The sequence below is a fragment of the Danio rerio genome, chromosome 20 (assembly GCF_052040795.2).
Source record: "Danio rerio strain M-AB ecotype USA chromosome 20, GRCz13ab, whole genome shotgun sequence".
In the NCBI taxonomy this organism is placed as follows: domain Eukaryota; kingdom Metazoa; phylum Chordata; class Actinopteri; order Cypriniformes; family Danionidae; genus Danio; species Danio rerio.
Genome location: NC_141040.1, coordinates 25,231,914 through 25,245,360, shown reverse-complemented (window position 1 = coordinate 25,245,360; position 13,447 = coordinate 25,231,914). Strand labels below are relative to the sequence as shown.

General features: G+C 35.6%; 1 long non-coding RNA gene across 7 annotated transcripts; it reads left to right on the top strand.

Annotated features, from left to right (window-relative positions):
• The first annotated feature begins 4,981 nt into the window (after positions 1-4,981).
• LOC147839146 (uncharacterized) lies at positions 4,982-8,548 on the top strand. Of its 7 annotated transcripts, none has more exons than XR_015518293.1 (8): positions 4,982-5,026; positions 5,588-5,660; positions 6,617-6,674; positions 6,764-6,857; positions 6,981-7,138; positions 7,234-7,329; positions 7,504-7,621; positions 8,395-8,548. It is a non-coding gene; the product is annotated as an uncharacterized LOC147839146 (long non-coding RNA). The 7 variants fall into 7 exon arrangements; XR_015518292.1 differs by having other exon boundaries at positions 7,504-7,633; XR_015518291.1 differs by lacking the exon at positions 5,588-5,660.
• The last annotated feature ends 4,899 nt before the right edge of the window (positions 8,549-13,447 follow it).

Below are 13,447 nucleotides of genomic sequence, written 5' to 3'. Positions count from 1 at the left end.
TTTTTTACTGTCGTTTGTGCAATGACGCAGGTTATTATTGAATGTTAAGTGCTTCAGACTCAAAACTTTTTCAAGACTTTTTTCTTGATGAAAACACCTTCACCACAAAATCAATTGCAAGATTTTAAAACATTAATTAGAAGTTATTTTTACACTTTTAGTATATAATGTTGCTGTGTTGAACATACCGTAACAAATATCTGCAACTCTACAAAGCACAAATTCCATTACAAAAAGTTATTTCTTACTTTATTAAAACATTCCAAACGCCCCCAAACACATTGATTTTAGCCCAAGGTTTCTTCCAGGAATGTACACTTTGTTTATATTTAATATTTAAATTATTCTCACTCAAGGCTGAGTTGCTATAAGTAGCATAATTGAAATGTAATATTCGAAACAGCAATGCAATATGTTAAATGGAAATGTGTTTCTGTATTTTAATTAGCATTTTCCAAGACATATGCGCAATGTTTGGTGCAGAATGAAAATTAAAAATTAAATTACATTGTTTACAAATGTAATACACAAAATGATAATGCAATATTGTCATCTATATTGGTGGTCACCTTTATTGTCAGACATTTTTGTCAAAATTTAGTTACTGACATATTCCTATCAAATGACAACTTTTTTACATTATGGGATGCTTTTAAATAGTTGATTTCATTTTAAGACTTTTTATTAAAAAAAAAATAATAATAATTTCTGCAAAGTTAAACTCTAGCTTGGCTCCATAAGGTTCTTTCTGTGAGCCAATCAGAATCAGCTTTCTTTGTCATTTCACCAGACTGCTCCATTGACAGCGGGAAACACCAGAAAGACAAAACCACAGAAAATCAGAGTCGGCTAAATAATGCCGCACGACACAAAATTGAGATGTGAGTAAATGTGATGATTTAGAAGCACTTCCTTTACATAGAGATTCATTCATTCATTCATTTTCTTTTCAGCTTAGTCTCTTTATTAATCTGGGGTCGCCACAGCAGAATGAACCACCAACCTATCCAGCATATGTTTTAAGCAGCGGATGCTCTTCCAGCTGCAACCCATCACTGGAAAAAACCCATACACACTTAATCACACACATAGACTATGGTCAATTTTAGCTTACCCAATTCACCTGTACTGCATGTCTTTGGACTTGTGCAAAAACTTTGAAGCTCAATATCTCTAAATCATTCAGAACGCAGATAGAACCTTATAATTCTAAGGTGACGATTTGTTAAATGGCAGTGTATTTCCGTATTTCAGTTAGCATTTTCCAAGACATATGTGCAATGTTTGCTGTAAAATGAAAAAAAAAAAAAACGTAATCCATTTTCATTTAATACATTGCGACGAATGAAAGCCGATGTAAAATTGAAAATGCTTGGCTTGGCCACGCTCATATACAGCCACTGTTGCTGATGCACGTCATTTCTTCTCCAACTATTCACAGACATGTTTTGTATGCTTTTATGTGTATTTGACATATTTGAGCACACCAACTGACAAGGTTACAAACCAACTGGCAAGCTTGCAAGTTTTAAACTAAGAAGATGTATTGAATATTATGAATTCAGATGTTTTGGTTGTTGCTAAAAGAAAGCAGAAGCTGTAACTGTGAATTATGATAACTCGTTAGCTCAACTTGGACAGGGGTCCCATACCAGTGGGTGCACAGAGGGCCAGGGATCACCTCCCCCTGCTGTCCAGCACTGGACACTCACACAGCCACATTGTCCTGCATTGTCTTTAGGTGACATCACCGACTGATTTATAACATTGGCTCAGAAAGGCATTCTTTGTGTCCACACAATACAGCTCTAAATGTATGAGATCCCATTAATTGGCCTGCTAAATAGATGCTTGGGGTAATGATTAAACTACTCGTGCACAACTGGTTGAGTAACAGTGGCGTTTACGCGCATCAGCTTCGTCCGTGTCATCGGCTGGCTGAAATACTGCCTGTGCATGAATATGCTTTCACGATTGGCAACTTGACAGGTATTTCTGAGTAACGTTGATTGCCAGCCTCAAGCTATGCATGTCCAAGCATTATTTGATGAAACTTTCTTCTACATGCAGGCTTTTTTTGAGTACTTTCTCGATGTCTCACACATTATTCCATGACCGCATACCGTCTAAGTGTTCCTCAACACTAGTTGTTGCTTTGAGATTCCCTTTAGCTGGGGAATTAAACAAATAGGATGCTTTTCTGAATATACAACACTGGCCAGCAGGAGGCAGTGTGGATTTGATTGGATTCAACCAGCAACATGCAATTGACACTCATGAAATCCAATACCATAGTGCGCACTTTCAAACATACGACGCACAAACTGAAATGTCTGGCTCTGTTCCACACTCAAACTTGGTTTCACATAATGATGCAGCTTCAGGGCAGTAAAACCTTCTGCTTCATCCACATCTACACCCTCATCAGGGTTTCTTGCTGGTGTTGCCTGGACTGGCACGGCTATAACAATTAGAGACAGTCTGTCTTCTGGTTCTTTGAAAGCCGTCCAGCATGGCTATAAAGCATCAAAAAAATCTGCAGTAAATGCAGCTTTCTTAATGTTCTATCAAGGTTGGAAATTACCTGGGTTTGAGGAAACAATATTTTACAAGGAGATTAAAATGTAGCACACTTTATAATAGTCTGTTGGGCTTCTGTTGCCGTTTGTAATAGTAAGCTGACTAGTCTCAAGCAGGTGTTGTTAAATGTGAATCTCTAAAAATACTTAAAAAACAAGGTTTTAACAGTTAACTGAAACTGAAACTAAAGTCATAAAAATGTTATTTTTTATATAGTTTCACCACAAAAACAACGTCAAGGTTTCAATACTGGGTTTAAGGAGTTCTCTTTACACTTTTAGTCTGTAATGACGCTGTGTTGAACATAACAAATGTGTGCAAATTTAGAAAGCACAAACTCCACTCCACGGGGTTATTACTCAATTAGTTTCTGAACTCCCTCGAACACGTTGATTTTAATCCAGAGGATTCTTTCACTAATGTACAACTATTCTCACCTAAGACATAGCTGAGTTGCATTAGTATTGTGTTGAATACAGTATGAAGCATCAAAAAATCTGCAGTAAATGCAGCTTTCTTAATGTTCTACCAAGGTTGGAAATTACCTGGGTTTGAGGGAACAATATTTTACAAGGAGATTAAAATGTAGCACACCTTAAAATAGTCTGTTGGGCTTTTGTTGCCGTTTGTAAAAGTAAGCTGACTAGTCTCAAGCAGGTGTTGTTAAATGTGAATCTCTAAAAATACTTAAAAAACAAGGTTTTAACAGTTAATTGAAACTGAAACTAAAGTCATAAAAATGTTATTTTTTATATAGTTTCACCACAAAAACAACGTCAAGATTTCAATACTGGTTATAAGGAGTTCTCTTTACACTTTTAGTCTGTAATGACGCTGTGTTGAACATAACAAATGTGTGCAAATTTAGAAAGTACAAACTCCACTCCACGGGGTTATTACTCAATTAGTTTCTGAACTCCCTCGAACACGTTGATTTTAATCCAGAGGATTCTTACACTAATGTACAACTATTCTCACCTAAGACATAGCTGAGTTGCATTAGTATTGTGTTGAATACAGTATGAAGCATCAAAAAATCTGCAGTAAATGCAGCTTTCTTAATGTTCTAACAAGGTTGGAAATTACCTGGGTTTGAGGGAACAATATTTCACATGGAGATTAAAATGTAGCACACTTTATAATAGTCTGTTGGGCTTATGTTGCCGTTTACAATAGTAAGCTGTCTAGTCTCAAGCAGGTGCTGTTAAATGTGAATCCCTAAAAACACAGAACAAAAAAACAATGTTGTTACAGTAAACAGAAACTGAAACTAAAGCCATAAAAAAATATTTTTTTAACTTGTAATACTAAAATGACAAAAAAGTAATAATAATAAAAACTTATATAGAGGCATAAATAGGGGCATTTTCAAAAACAAGATTTCATATGTGAAGATTAAATTGTAAGGCATTTTATAATATTCTGTTGGGATTCTGTTGCAGTTTACAGTAGTAAGCTGAAGTCTAAAGCTAGTGTTGTTTAATGTGAATCTTTAAAAGCACAAGCAAAACAAACAACAACCCCAAGTTATTACAGTTAACAGAAACTGAATCTAAAGGCATATAACTATTTTTTTTTTTTTACTTGTTATAGTAAAAGGACAAAGAAAAAAGTATAAATAAATAAAAAATACCTGTAGGCAAACTGTAAAACCCATTAAGTTATGGTAAATCAAACCATTTGAGGAAAACGATTGCAACAAACCCTTTAAGTTAAAGAACTAATCCTAATGAGTACTGTGAACTTAATCCATTTGAGTAAAAGAAACAATTTGTGCACAGGAAAAAGTATAAATAAAAAAATAAAAAATAACTTGTATAGAGGCACACTGTAAAACCCAATAAGTTAAGGAAACTCAAAATGTTTGAGGAAACCGATTGCTGCAAACCATTTGAGTAAAAAAAAACTAATCTATATGAGTACTGTGAACTTACTCTATTTAAGTTGAATTAATGATGTATTTAATGAACTCATTACAGTCAACAATGAGTTCAAAACTCTTAAATAGAATTAACTTTCAGTTTTAGAGGCATATTCAAAATGTGCAAAATGAGAAATACAAAATTGCTTACAAAAAACTATGTACATACAGTATAATGAAAATGAATAACATCTTAAAATGTAAACTACACTGTAAACCCTAATGCTGTAACTAATTAATTGAATTGAGTTCTATTAACTTAAATCATTAAAATTCGCTTATCTTAATTAACCTTGATGAGTATTTAGAACTTTTTCTTATTTTTGAGTTTGAAAAAATTTAATCTTTCAAGTAAGGTGAACAATTCTGCTGGGTTTAATTTATACAAAATGTCTCTTTAAAGTTTCATTAACTCAAAATCTGTCAGCCCAATGATTTTGCGTCTGACGTCATCCAGGTTCACGTACGTGCTCATGCTTCATTCGTTTTTTTCAAGATGGCGGATCGGCCTCGCTTCACACTACAGTAAGTAAAATATTTACAAATCCAAGAAATATTAAATGTATGTTTTAATTAATATAATCACAGTAACAGTTCAATGTAATGTAGAGTTAATCAGGGTGTGTTTACATGTCGTACATTACAGAAAACATGTTTAGCCTCACTTGTTGCTAACTAACGTTAACATTACTGTTTAAAAAGTTAGAATCAGTGCAACGTTAGCGTTAGTTGTAATGTGTTAACTCTGAATTTTAACAGAGTGTGATAAAGACAAAAATATTTAAAATCGGCAGATTACATTTTTCAAAAAAATTTAAATCTTGGCGCGAGTATGCCTTTTCTCAGCCTGTGCTGAAGTTGTCATGGAGACGCGCACTCTCACAACCGCATGTCATGGCGCTGCGCTGAACTCCATCCAGTATGTGAATGTGGTATTATCTTCGCGATCTGTAGGCACTTCGGAAACGAAAGGCGCAAGAAACGTGACGTTAATCATAACTCAAATGATCTCCGCCTAAACACTAAACGGTATTTTCTGATGACGCGCAAAAACGTAGTCTCAAAACTTAACTCTGTCACACGCAGCTTGTTGCTTGCTGATCCATGTATGAGGATAGCCTGACGGAGAACATTTAAGCTGCGCTCCTCACCTGAGCAGGTACAGAGCAGAGCTTCATTTTACACTACCACATTGAGGTAACGTTGGTTTTATATTCATACATTCATTTAGTAACAACTTGTGACTCGCTCCATAAATTGTTTACCATGGTACTTTGTCTATTTGTTCTGAAATTACATGCAAGTATGACATGAAAACAACATTACACTAAATGCACTATATTTTTTTGACTGGACAATGTTGTACTTTGAAAGTCATTGGCTGCTAATATGATTTCACCATTAAGAATATGCAAAAATTACCTTTCTGAAATTATATTATTAAGGAGAAAGTCTGAATGTGTAAATATAAAACTAACTTTACCTCAATCACCAGCACTGATCAACACTTTATATTTCCTCACGCTTAAGATGACATCTTTGCATATCAATGATTACCTGATTAATGCGATCAGTTAAATGAGTTTAAATGTCATTTAGGTAAAATGTATTTTAATGGTATGATAAAAGTTTTTTTTTTCAGTCTATTTTTTTAAATGTTTACTCTGGAGAAAATATAAACAGCCTAAAAAACAAAGTATGCATATCTATAACACATTAATACAAAATTATGTTATTAAATAAAATAATAACAAAACAAAATATTCAAGACGTGCTAAACAAGACATAGTTTTCTGATGTGCAAATTTTGTAGCTTAAAATATATTTATATCTTAAAAATATAAATATTTTAGTCTATATATTTTTACATCATTAGACAATAAGGTAAGTTTTGTTATTTCTAGCTTTTAAAATCAGGCCTTAAATTTCTTTGTCGTCATATTCAGTTTTAGAAATTTCAAAACTGTTTAAATTAAATCTGTGTTCATCGAATCAAAGCAACTAATATGATAATCAGCTATATTGCTAACCGTTTTGGAGGTTAACGTTAGACATCATGCAATTGTACTACTTCCACTCTCAGCTAAATGACACTGTGACTTTTTGTACATACAGAATTGTAGGTCGGGTGTTGCTGACTACAGATAGGTTCTTAAATGGAGGCATGTGAAAGGTGGGTAAAATATTTATTTTGTACTACTATGCCTGGCATATCCAGATAAAATAAATATTACAGTGTATTTATCAATGATACTTTTGCAGCAAGGAAAGTGAAACTTCAGCTAGACCTTGAGTTCAGTTTACAACATGAAGATCCTGCTTTCAACATCTGATCAACACCTGATTTTCATCTGAGGTAAAAAATAGATAAGTAAATGAAACATAATAATAATATTAATACATTTTTTCTAGAATTGTATATTTTGTGGTGTGGGTTTGTTTTATGAAATTCTCTCTTGTTTCTTTTTGCTGTTTGCAGAGTACCAACATGTTACAAATGAGAATTTTCCCCACAAATTCTTTGCAAAACTGGACCACCACCTATTTCATTTGATGACAATTTTAAGGCAAACAGCATCCAAAACTGGCAAGACAGCAGATACCCTGGCTAATCTTTTAAAGGTTTATGATGAGCAGGTATGTTTGGGGTCACGTGTTAAAGTATACATTAAAATATAATTTGAATTATTATTATTTTTTTAATTTTTAAAAAATTGATTCTTGATTTCCAGGAACTGAATGATGTCAGTTCATGACGGACTACTGTTATCAGAGGTCTTTTGGTCTTGCTGCGTGAGCGTGACTTAAGATTCTTTAGGAACACCATGGTAAGACTTCATTCATTCTTTTCACAATTAGGCATGTTTAATGAAAAGATGAAAGTTTTGAAAACTTTTACTTAATAACATATTTGTAATCAAGAATAGTTGATGAATCATATAATATTGGCTCAGTCATTTTGTTACTGTCCTTACATTAATATCCTTGAATTATATTTTTAGATTGATAATCCTGCTGACTGAAGATGCTTTATTGGCCCTGCATTCACTGAGGGTCTCTGTTGTCCTGAAGAATGAATTGGACACCACCCACAGCACACTTCCAGACCTTTCTTGTCTTGTATGGATTAATGTATGCTCTTCACATAATATATAGTAAAGGACTTTGAACTTGTGCAAAAAGTTTTGCTTGGCATGGATGATGGAAAATAAAAAGTCTCGTAGCATGGAAACCTTAAAGAATGAGTTGATGTAGAGCTTTTTTTTTTTTTTTTAACTTAATAAAGACTGTCTCTGGGGTAGTAACTTCAAAACATTTATTTACCTTTAATTGGTAAGTATGCATTTTATTATATATAGGGATAGTTTGTCCAAATGTAAAATTCTGTCATTTACTAACTCTTCACTTGTCCCAAACCTGCTTGAATTTCTTGCTTCTGTTAAACACAAAAGTTAAGTAAAGCTGACAACCTGTAACCACTGACTTTCTAATAGGAAAACAAATACTGTGGAAATCGGTGGTTACAGGTCTCAGCTTTTTTTTTTTTTTTTCAACAGAAGAAAGAAACTCAAACAGGTTTGGAATAAGTAAATGACAGAATCATAGTTCAACCAAGACTGAATATATATATATATATATATATATATATATATATATATATATATATATATATATATATATATATATATATATATATATATTGTAACGAGCGCACACATGCCACGTCGCCCTGGTCGCTAATTCAACCCAGCTGGACCATCATCAACACAGGATCGTTCACAGCTGGATGTCATCAAGTGGAGAGGCATATAAACCAAGCCCACGCAAGGAGAAGATGAGCTTCATTCACCCAATGACTCCATGCGCTAACGCTTGTCTCTGTCTCTCCACAGCAGACTCCAGCTCGTGACAATCCCACATCCGACTACTCACTGTCCTTCACTTACTTCCCGGAGCACCAGAGCACCTCACCTTGAAGAAGAGCACCGTTTACACCCCATTCACGTTGTAAATAAAGCACCCTCTGGGGACTTGTCTGTAAACTTATCCAACTGTGTCGCTGTTTTCCCTCTGCTTCGCTACAATATATATATATATATATATATAATCTGCTCTCCGTTAAACAGAAATTGGGGGAAAAATAAATGGGGGCGAATAATTCTGACTTCAACGAGATATATATATATATATATATATATATATATATACAGTTTCTGTGTAGTTTACACTAAACGAGTCACTTCACAGAATGTGCACTTATTATTTTTTTTAACGAATGCCTTAAGAGTAAGTTTTACACTTATTAATGTATTATTAAATTTTATCAAACTTATAGTTGTTTTTTCTTGAGGCTCTTATGTCTGATATCATATTTACATTGTGGGTAATTTTTATTAATTTCAGAATAGTGTTCATTTTCAATCTCTTTACGTCTAATAGTTTTTATCGTTTTAAGACATTTGTAATTGCATAGGAGACAAATTTGAAAGTACTGTTGGACATTTTTTCTTTAACAATAAATGTCTAAAATGGTATTGTCTGTGTGTTTTAAATTACAGATTTATTTTGACAGATTTATGGGGTTTAAAGATTAAAATAATGGCTAATTTTATTTGTGAAACTGACGATGGAGAAGTTAATTTTAAAAAATGCTATCAAAATGTATGAGCTGGGTGACAAAGTATGTAAAGGTGAGATAAATAATTAAAAATAAGTTAATTGCTATTAAAATGTATGAGCTGGGTGATTTAAGTATTTAAAGTTGAAAGAAATTAAAGCAATTAAGTTAATTGGTATTAAAATGTATGAGCTGGGTGACTAAGTATTTAAAGTTTGGAAAAATTAAAACAATTAAGTTAATTGCAATTAAAACGTATAAGCTGAGTAACTTGGGTATTTTAAGTTAGGTGAAGTGTCTTGCATGAGTACAACAAACTCAAAACTTAATGTTTCTGTTTACTTAAAATAGATAATTTCATAACTTAAAAAATTTGACGTAACTGATTACCTCAAATTTTTTGAGTTTTGTCAACTTATTCGGGATTACAGTGTAATGTAACCTTTAGGCTACAATTTTTTCTCTATAATAGTAAATCGGACAGCAGCGTCATATTTAAACATTTCTAATTAACTGTAAATTCTTACAAATAAGCAGAATGTATATTGTCTGTTTAATGTGTGAATTACTCACTAACTTCTTTCTTTTGGCGTAGTAAGCTAACCTTTTATTAAGAGTTTATTTTTTGCAGTCATTATTGTTTAGATTACTTTTTGTTCAATTTCAAAAAATTTGAAGGGTTTATTTACTTACATTTATTTACTTTATTATTTACAACATTTTTAGAATTAAAGGTGCTGTATAAATGTGCTGTTTTTTTGACCCTTCTAAAGCATAACAATATCATATGTTTGCAGATATTTAAGAAACATGTCAAATGAACATTCTTGCTTATCTGAAAAACAATGCTGAAGTCAGATATTCTACTTTGAAAATGTGTGTTATGTGCCGGAACGCCTGTCTTTGTTTTGGTCATTTTAACCTGCCCAATGCCAGTTTAACCAACTACTTCAGCACCCTGGGTTGCCTTGGTGAAAACTGCGTATTTCGTTCATCATTCAAAAAGGCTCTAAAAGCATGCGCCCATAACCAAAATGCGACCTCCGGTGGACAGGAGCAGACTCCGAAATGAGATGCAGATTCAGAGTTCCACATGAGATTATTAATTAGCAAATAACATAAATATTACTAGCGTAAACATTAGGTGAGCAGCTTGCATTGTAATTCCAACCCAGGCTCATTCTGAAAACGTAGTCCAGTGGACGTTTCTGGAGACCGCGAAATACGTCCCGGGAGGTACGCATTTGTGCAGTTATTGTTTTCGCAAATCCGCGAGAGGTCGCTGTGTGCGCTGTTTCGTATCTCGAACGTCTCTCACGAGTGCCATTCGCGCCCGCGCTGTTCTTGCGTCAACCCACCAGAGACCGCTGTCTGACTGACCGAATGATTGACTGCGCGACCGGCCAATCGGCTGACCCACCCTCCTCCTTCCCTGAACCGCCCACCCGCTCACTTCCCTAAACCAGAGCAACAATTTAAAAAAGCCGCCTAGAAAAAGAAAAACCTTCGTGTTTTTTTTAATTTATTTTTTTAACCACGTTTTCGGATTTCACCACGTTCTCACTCTGTTATGAATTCGTTCGCTTTATTTTTTGGATTCTGTTTTTGTCTTACCTGGTTTCTGGAACCGCTCTTCCCCGGACTCGAACCCGGACGCCTTTGTCAACTCCTCCTCTCTGCATCTGAAGTTCCCCGACGCACACGATGAGCTGACCGGACAAACTGATTGCAGAGGTAAGCGGTCAGCCGGCAAGTGCGAAAGGGAACGGCGTCACACCGCCCCGTAGCGTTCCCTTAAAAAAATGAAATGCAGCCATACGTACCTCCCGGAACGTATCTCGCGGTCTCCAGAAACGTCCACGGGACTACATTTTCAGAATGAGCTTGGGTTGTGTAATTCAGTGTACTAACAACACGCTACGAGATTTGCAGTGATAAGCAATTTGGCTGTTTGCACCAGATGAAACATGACAAAAAATTTAAATGCAGCCATAAAGAAGCTCAGAATATGCACTCACTCACAAAATAGTAATGTTTGTACTCTATTTAATACATATTTTCCCTCTTTACCATTATTAAATGTACATGCTGAATCCCTGATATGTGTTTAGTTCTTAAGTCCAATTGTAAATGGTTTCTTTTTTTTAAGATCTGTGGTGAACTATCTGCTGCTGCTTTCAGTAGTTTGGCAATAAATGTCCTGTAAAATGGCATTCAAACTCACATTGTTAGCATTTGACACTGAATAAAGCACATGAGGTACACCTGAGGTGATCATTGTCAGTTTTCTGTTGTTTACCTGTGAGAAATAGAAGCTATTTCTAATATATCAATTCGAGGTGTTGATTAGGACAAAAACTCCTTTTAATATGAAAAATATTCCTTCTATTGAGTGCTTTTGCTTTATTTAGAACACGGTTTAAATCATTTGCTCCTGTCATCAATCTGGCAACCTGCACTTGCATGTGGTTTGATTACAGGTATGCAATACCTAGTTCAAGCTATGGGTGTCAAACTTACATACTGCACTTTTAATTTTATCTTACAAAATTTGCAGGAGTTATTATTTTTCAGATAGATTTCCTAAATTAAAATTACATTTAAGCATTTGTTGTTGGCATAAATGTGTTCCATTTTCAAGAGTGTTCAAACGCTATTTACTAAAAATAAAAAAACTCAATGTTTTCCCTTTAGCAGACCCAACTGCAACCTCCATTGTTGGCATATTGTCCTCTGTTTGGCTGCTGCTATAAAAGAGGTCTGCATTCTATTCTCGTCTTGCTCAGAAATCTAGTCACCCCTCAGCCTAGTCACTAGTGTTGGAGAAGCCTTCCCAATGACTGTTCAGCATTACATCCCACCCACTCTTATCTTCCAGGCAATCCTGCCGCTGTCATGCCAAATCCCAGCCAGGGACCACAAAAGTTTTCCCACCTTTTATGGGATTAACTCCTTATTTACCCAGTTATTTATTTAGGGATGTTTCCGAGCTCCGTCTTGGCTGCATCACCTTATTACTTCTTCTGGGCAACTAAAGCGGGTACATGATATCCCCTTTCTTCAGTGGTGCTAGATCCCTGCCAGATCACACTAACGGTGCCCTGATGCCAAACATTTAAGCCTATGTTGTGGCGCTGCCTGTAGAAAGATGCAGTTGAAACTTCTCAAAACTGATGCAAATGTACTGTAGAAAGAATGATGTGCATATATTGTGTGTTAGTTTGTTTACTTCTTGAACGTCACTTGTAAAAATTAGTGATGTAATAGATTGAGATTTTCCTTCTTATTTACTAGGAACTAAAAAAATGTGTCAGCTAAATTTTTATTTGTTTACTTGATCAGCCGGAATCTGCAGTGATTTCAAATTAGACTATATAAATCCATTTGTGGTTAACTTCCAACTGTCTCCATTACTAGGTTTCTAATAAAAGCTTTGATATCAGCCACAGCCATAACCCCCTGTAGCCCAAGACCGGTTACTCACTGAAGCTAAGCTGGGCTGAGCCTGGCCAGTACCTGGTTGGGAAACCACATAGAAAAACTAGGTTGCTGTTGGTAGTGGTGTTAGTGAGGCCTGCAAGGGGTGCTAAACCTGTTGTTAGTGTGGGTCCTAATGCCCCATTAAAGTGAAGGGGACACTATACTGTCAGTGATCAACGTCTTTCGGATGAGAAGTTAAACTGAGGTCCTGACTCTCTGTGATTAAAAATCCCATGGCACTTCTTGTAAAAAGTAGGGGTGTAAGCTCGGTGTCCTGGACAAATTTCCTTCATTGGCCTTTGCCCATCTTGGCCTCCCAATCATCCCCATCCACCGAATTGGTTCTATTACTGTCTCTCCACTTCACCTATAGCTGGTGTGTGGTAAGCGCACTGGCACCGTTTTCCTGTGGCTGCCGTCATATCATACAAGTGGATGCTGCACACTGGTGGTGGTGTGGAGAGAACGCCCTTAAGATTGTGAAGCGCTTTGGGTGTTTTGCCATACATGATAAATGCGCTAAGTGTGGTTTATTCATAAACTAATTTCGAGAGGATCACGTGCCTATAATCAACACGGCTGGCTCCTTGTTAGCTCCGTAATCAGACCTATTAGATGATTACGGAAGCATTATAAATAACCTGAGTTTTCCACTCCAGTTATCTTCGTCTTGAAGCTCCCCCCCTTCCACCCCTACATCCTCCCACTTTTTCTGATCGGGCGACACGGTGGCCCAGTGGCTAGCACTGTTGCCTCACAGCAAGAACACCGCTAGTCCAACCCATCGGGCTGGTTGGTGTTTCTGTGTGGAGTTTGCATGTTCTCCCCGTTTTCGCGTGGGTTTTCCC